This window comes from Salvelinus alpinus, chromosome 11 (assembly GCF_045679555.1).
Source record: "Salvelinus alpinus chromosome 11, SLU_Salpinus.1, whole genome shotgun sequence".
Taxonomy (NCBI): Eukaryota; Metazoa; Chordata; class Actinopteri; order Salmoniformes; family Salmonidae; genus Salvelinus; species Salvelinus alpinus.
The window spans coordinates 31679001-31686679 of NC_092096.1; positions in this window are offsets into that span (position 1 = coordinate 31679001).

The window sequence follows — 7679 nt, forward strand, 5'->3', positions numbered from 1 at the left end:
AAACGGGCCGAAGGGCGGCAGAAGGCCAGTGCCGACCGCCACCGCAGCGAGGCCCCAGTGTACACACCGGGGGACCGGGTCTGGCTCTCGACCCGAAACCTGCCCCTCCACCTGCCCTGCCGGAAGCTGGGTCCGCGGTTTGTGGGGCCATTCAAAGTCCTGGGGAGAATAAACGAGGTGTGTTATAGGTTACAGCTTCCCCCTTATTACCGTATTAACCCCTCGTTTCATGTGTCTCTCCTCAGGCCGGTGGTGGCTGGTCCGCTTCAAGAAGATGAGGTGCGGGAGATCCCTCCGCCCCCCCTGGACATCGGGGGGGCGCCGGCGTATGCAGTTCGGTCCATACTGGACTCGAGGCGTCGGGTGGGGGGTCTTCAGTACCTCGTGGACTGGGAGGGGAACGGTCCGGAGGAGAGATGCTGGGTGCCGGTGGAGGACGTACTGGATCCACCTATGCTAAAGGAGTTTCACCGCCTCCATCCGGATCGCCCTGCGCCTCGTCCTCCGGGTCGTCCTCGAGGCCGGCGTCGTCGCGCTGCGGGAGCCGCGCGTCAGGAGGGGGGTACTGTCACGACTTCTACCGAAGATAACCCCTCTCCCTGTTCGGGCGGCGCTCGGAGCTCGGCGTCGCCGGTTTACTAGCCGCCACCGATCCCTTTTTCCTTTTCTGGTTGTTTTGTCTGTGTTCATTTTCACACCTGGTTTCAATTGCGTTTATTTCTGTGTGTATATAGGGCACCTGTTACCTGCCTTATTTCGTGCGGGATTAAGCTTGTGTGTATTTGCGCTCGTTTATCTTTGATGCGTCTTGTTTTCGTTATTACGCACGTGTAGTTTAGTTTCGGAACTGAGTTTGTTCCTCCTGCATTTGGCAGAGTTTCTGTTTTGTTTTCACATTTTTTTGGCACTTGTATGTAGTGTCGGAACTGTGGTTGTTCCTCCGTGTGCGTGGGAGAGCATAGTTTTGGATTTTCGTCTGTGGCAATTTTGTATTGATGGACTATATATATATATAATATTATATATTAAACACGCTTCTCAGAAATCCCTGCTCTCCTGCGCCTGACTCCTACACCTCTCACCGAGACGCACCTTATCACAACATGTATGTTTTGTTCGATAAAGTTCATATTTATATCCAAAAATCTCAGTTTACATTGGCGCGTTATGGTCAGAAATGCATTGTCTCAAACAAACATCCGGTGAAAGTGCAGAGAGCCACATCAAATTACAGAAATACTCATCATAAACATTGATAAACGATACAAGTGTTAAACATACGAATAAAGATAAACTTCTCCTTAATGCAACCGCTGTGTCAGATTTCAAAAAGGCTTTACGGAGAAAGCACACTTTGTGATTATGTTAGGTCAGCACCTAGCCACAGAAACCCATACAGCCATTTTCCAGCCAAGGATTTGTACTGCTGTAGACAAAGATCCCAACGTGTGTCTACTACATGAAGTTGAAACAGCGGACCTTGGAGGTGAGGCGGTTGTTTTGTAGCAGCAGCAGCATAACTAGACAATTTTGTCACTGTAAAGTTAGTAACATGATGACTTAGATACACTTAAATACCTATTCTATTTGATATGTATTCTATTCTCCTGTAGAGTTCCTAAATGCCATCCACAAGATGCAGCTACAGAGCATTTTTGGAGAGGTGTGCATTTCACTGCAAATCTTCTGTACAATGCCTGTAACAGTTGCTGGAGGTGAACGTGCCTTCAGTAAGCTGAAACTTATAAAGAACTAAGATCTACAATGTGCCAAGACAGGTTAAACAGCCTTGCCATCCTTTCAATTGAAAACCAGTTAGTTAGAAAATTAAACTTTAAAGACATTATAAATGAGTTTGCTCACAAGAAGGCTCAACGCTGGGCTCTTGGTGCAGTGTAACCTCTGAGTTTTGTTTACAGGGAACAAACACAAGGACAAATGCCTTAATAACCTGTTCTACCCAAGCCTGCCCGGAGATGGGCAAAATACCGTTTCAGAGTATTTTCTGCTATGATTTATCTCCTGTTGAACTTACTCAGGAATGCCGACATAATGTACTGACACTACAGTTGCAGTTTCACAGATGCTTGTTCTCTGTAGGTACCACATTTATGCCTGCAGTCCACATAGTTCAGGAAAAAATTATATTTTGGCTATGTTATTTAGGCATGTATTTAGGAATTATGCGTAGGGCAGAAGAGGGTTAGCCTTGTTTATAAGAATTGGTAATACATTCTTTAATCTGAAACATGGATCATTGGTAATTTCTTCATTAAAACTGACTACAATACCATATAAAAAAATAAGTCACCAATTGTGTAGTTATTTATAATAAAGCATCATAAAAATCTCATGACACAGACAGCTTTTGTTAACATTAGGAACCAAAAATGTTTGCAATACTATTTGCAATACTGTTAATGTTGGCAAAGGATGACGGTGGAAACTAGAATCTGCACAATTGTAGTATAGCAGCAGAAGCTTATAGTTAGTACATTTAATAACACATATTGTTCAATACGTTATTTTAATCTGAAACATTCTGATTTATATGTTAGGGGCCCGGCAGTTTTTTCCCCATGCATGCAACCATCTTTACGCGCACCTGCGACTCATGAGACTCACCTGCACTCCATCACTTCTAAGATTACCTCTCCTATAGTATATCTGTCACTCCCATTGGTTAATTCCCCAGACGCTAATCTTGTTTTGTATTGTTCCATGTTTATTGTATTATTAAATTCACCCCTTGTACTTGCTTCTTGACTCCCAGCGTCTGCGTTACAGAATATTGCCTCAACAAATGGAAGCAACAGGGATTTTCTGGTGACGCCAGGTCCAAATGCCACAGCCGAAACCACCAATCATGCCTCAACTGGCTCGACAGGTTCAAGCGCCTCAGCAGAAGCCCCTGCGCCTCATCAGAAGCCCCTGCGCCTCAGCAGAAGCAACCGACCCCCGGGCCTCATCAGAAGCAACCGACCCCCGGGCCTCATCAGAAGCCACCGGCCCCCGCGCCTCAGCAGAAGCAACCGACCCCCGGGCCTCATCAGAAGCAACCGACCCCCGGGCCTCATCAGAAGCCACCGGCCCCCGCGCCTACAGCTGGCTCGACATTTGATTTGATAGGTTTGACATTTGACAGGCTCGACATTTGATAGGTTCCCACGCCTCAGCTGGCTCGACAACTACCACAGTGGTGTGAGGGAGAATGTATGGGTAATGTTTGGGGGCTTTATTGTATTTGTTTGAATCATGTTGATTAAATTCTAGCTATTCAAAACACATTCAAATCCTAGCTAAGGTCATCTTCAGGGGTCTGGATCATTGCACATCATCTCTATTCAGATTGGTTGATGGTTTTCCTTGAGTTACTCAACAGAGTCAACATGTAGTTAATGGTCAGGAGAAACATTTAGTGATCAGTTATGATCTAAGGTCTTCTAGACATAGCTCTAGTTTGACTCTATTGTTGTTCAGCTCTACTACACACTGTGTCATTGTACTGGATCATCTCCTCCCCTCAGCACCTGCAGTAGGTCCCAGCTGTAGCAGGACAGTCACTGTGCAGTCTGACTGAGGGAGGTTTTTGTACGGCCCTGTATCACTGTGTGAACACATGTTTACTATTGGGATAGTGGAAACTCTGACAGTAGTAATCTCCTGCATCTTCAGCCTGGACTCCACTGATGGTCAGAGTGAAGTCACTATGAGTTCCACTACCACTGAATCTAGATGGAGTCCCAGACTGAAGTGTTGTAGCATAGTAAATAAAGAGTTTAGGAGCTTCTCCAGGTTTCTGGTGGTACCAGGCTAGACGGGGAGAAGAGGTCCCTGCTTGATACACATCACTGCTGGTTTTACAGTTCAGAGGGACTGTCTGTCCTGGGAGAACAGCTTTCACTGCAGGAGTCTGAGTCACAGTGACCTGTCCTCTGGATACTGAAAAGAGACATTTAAGATCTGAGATAACATTTGGTCATGTTGTCTAAATCTCTGAAGTCTCATTTTCTCAGTTTGAGACAAAATTAAGGTTAAACATTTCAATAATAAACTGATTTTAGACCAACGTATTTTAAATCTTACCGTGAATTAAAGACATCAATATCCACACAAAGCTCATGATAAAAGTCATCGTTGAAGTTCTGTTGCTATGAAGGACAGCTCTCAGTCATGAAGTGTTAAACTCATAGGGCTTTAAACACTCCCAGAGCATTGAAGCATTTGCTGCCAATGCAAAGTTTCCTATGTAAATATTCTTCTTGGCAAGGACCCACATTCAACTGTTAACTATGATTCAGATTATACAGATTATTTTATAATGTTTTAAATAACTTCCACTGTAAATCAGTGATTCAAGATGAATATTTAATTATCTGCGTTCTTCAGTGGATTATAGTCATAACCCAGAACTATCAGTCCCTCATGTATTATACTAGTTCTTCAGTACTATCAGTCCCTGTTGTATTATACTAGTACTTCAGTACTATCAGTTCTTATTGTATTTTATTAGTACTTCAGAATACTATCAGTGCCTATTGTATTATACTAAGACTTTAGTACTGTCAATCCCTATTGTATTATACTAGTACTTCAGTACTATCAGTCCCTTTTATTTGTCATTTTACCTTTATTGTCACGTTCCTGACCTATTTCTGTTAGTTTGTTGTATGTGTTAGTTGGTCAGGACGTGAGGTTGGGTGGGCATTCTATGTTGTCTGTTTCTATGTTGGTTTAAGGGTTGCCTGGTATGGCTCTCAATTAGAGGCAGGTGTTTGGCGTTCCTCTAATTGAGAGTCATATTTAGGTAGGTTGTTTCACAGTGTTCGTTGTGGGTGGTTGTCTCCTGTGTCAGTGTTTGTCGCACCATACGGGACTGTTTGGTTTGTGTTGTACATCGTCATTTTATGTGTAGGCTATTTTCCCTGTTCGTGCGTTCTCGTGTTTAATGTAAGTTCGTCGTTCAGGTCTGTCTACTCCGTTTGTTGTTTTGTTAGTTTATAGTGAAGTTCGTGTTTTCGTCTTGTCTTTAATAAATATTATGTGTTCACAACCCGCTGCGCCTTGGTTCCCTCAATACTCCTCCTTTTCGGTTGAAGAGGAGGAGGACCACCGTTACAGAACCACCCACCAATCCAGAATCAAGCAGCGGTGTAAACGGAGTAAGGGACAGCGCAAGAAGGAGGAATGGACTTGGGACGATGTATTGGACGGTAAAGGTTGCTACACATGGGAGGAGATCCTGGCTGGAAGGGATCGCCTCCCATGGGAACAGCTGGAGGCACTGAGGAGAGCAGAGGCAACTGGAGAAGGGAACCGGAGTTATGAGGGGACGCGTCTAGCACGGAAGCCCGAAAAGCCCGTGAGTACCACCCAAAAATTTCTTGGGGGGGGCTAAGAGGTAGTGGGCCAAGGGCAGGTAGGAGACCTGCGCCCACTTACCAGGCTAACCGTGGAGAGCGGGAGTACGGGCAGACACCGTGTTACGCAGTAGAGCGCACGGTGTCTCCTGTACGTGTGCATAGCCCGGTGCGGGTTATTCCACCTCCCCGCACTGGTAGGGCTAGATTGGGCATTGAGCCAGGTGTCATGAGGCCGGCTCAACGCGTCTGGTCTCCAGTGCGTCTCCTCGGGCCGGCATACATGGCACCTGCCTTACGCATGGTATCCCCGGTTCGCCTACATAGGCCGGTGCGGGTTATTCCACCTCCCCGCACTGGTCGGGCGACCGGGAGCATTCAACCAGGTAAGGTTGGGCAGGCTCAATGCTCAAGAGAGCCAGTACGCCTGCACGGTCCGGTATTTCCGGCGCTACCTCCCCGCCCTAGCCCAGTACCACCAGTGCCTACACCACGCACCAGGCTTCCAGTGCGTTTCCAGAGCCCTGTTCCTCCTCCACGCACTCTTCCTATGGTGCGTGTATCCAGTTCGGTGCCTCCAGTTCCGGCACCACGCACTAAGCCACCTGTGCGTCTCCAGAGTCCTGTACACACTGTTCCTTCTCCCCGCACTCGCCCTGAGGTGCGTGCCCTTAGCCCGGTACCACCAGTGCCGGTACCACGCACCAGGCCTATAGTGCGCTTTGAGAGGTCAGTGTGCCCTGTCCCTGCTCCCCGCACTAGCCTGAAGGTGCGTGTCTCCAGTCCGGTGCCTCCAGTTCCGGCACCACGTACCAGGCCTACAGTGCGTCTCAGCCGGCCAGAGTCTGCCGTCTGCCCAACGGCGCCTGAACTGTCCGTCTGCCAAGCGCCGCATGAACTGCCCGTCGGTATTGAGCCTTCAAAGCCGCCCGTCTGCCATGAGCCTGCAAAGCCGCCCGTCTGCCATGAGCCTACAGAGCCTTCCGCCAGACAGGAGCCGCTAGAGCCTTCCGCCAGACAGGAGCCGCTAGAGCCTTCCGCCAGACAGGAGCAGCCAAAGCCTTCCGCCAGACTGGATCAGCCAGAGCCATCCGTCTCCGCAGCGCCGTCTGAGCCATCCGTCTCCGCAGCGCCGTCTGAGCCATCCGTCTCCGCAGCGCCATTTGAGCCATCCGTCTCCCCAGCGCCGTCTGAGCCATCCGTCTCCCCAGCGCCGTCTGAGCCATCCGTCTCCCCAGCGCCGTCTGAGCCATCCGTCTCCCCAGCGCCGTCTGAGCCATCCGTCTCCCCAGCGCCGTCTGAGCCATCCGTCTGTCCCGAGCCATTAGAGCCGCCCGTCTGTCCCGAGCCGTCAGAGCCGATAATCAGTCAGGAGCCGCTAGAGCCAGTCGTCAGTCAGGATCTGCCAGAGCCGCCAACCAGACAGGATCTGCCAGAGCCGCCAACCAGACAGGATCTGCCAGAGCCGCCAACCAGACAGGATCTGCCAGAGCCGCCAACCAGACAGGATCTGCCAGAGCCGCCAACCAGACAGGATCTGCCAGAGCCGCCAACCAGACAGGATCTGCCAGAGCCGCCAACCAGACAGGATCTGCCAGAGCCGTCAGTGAGCCATGAGCGTCCAGAGCCGTCAGCCAGCCATGAGCGTCCAGAGCCGTCAGCGAGCCATGAGCGTCCAGAGCCGTCAGCGAGCCATGAGCGTCCAGAGCCGTCAGCGAGCCATGAGCGTCCAGAGCCGTCAGCCAGCCATGAGCGTCCAGAGCCGTCAGCCAGCCATGAGCGTCCAGAGCCGTCAGCCAGCCATGAGCGTCCAGAGCCGTCAGCCAGCCATGAGCGTCCAGAGCCGTCAGCCAGCCATGAGCGTCCAGAGCCGTCAGCCAGCCATGAGCGTCCAGAGTCGTCAGCCAGTCATGAGCTGTCCCTTAGCCCAGAGCGGCTATTTACCCAGAACTGCCCCTCAGTCCAGAGCTGTCTCTCTGTCCGGAGCTGCCTTTCAGTCCGGAGTTGCCCCTCTATCCTAAGCTACCTCTTTATCCTGAGCTACCTCTCTATCCTGAGCTATCCCTCTGTCCTGAGCTATTTCTCTGTCCTGAGCTACCTTGTCCCGGAGCTGTCCTGTATCTTGGTGTTGCCCCTTAAATTAGGTGGGGGAAATAAGAGGGTGGTCATGATAAGGGGTAAACGTAAGCTGGGATTGACTATGGTGGGGTGGGGACCTCGTCCAGAGCCTGAGCCACCACCGTGGTCAGATGCCCACCCGGACCCTCCCCTAGACTTTCTGCTGGTGCGCCCGGAGTTCGCACCTTAAGGGGGGGGTTA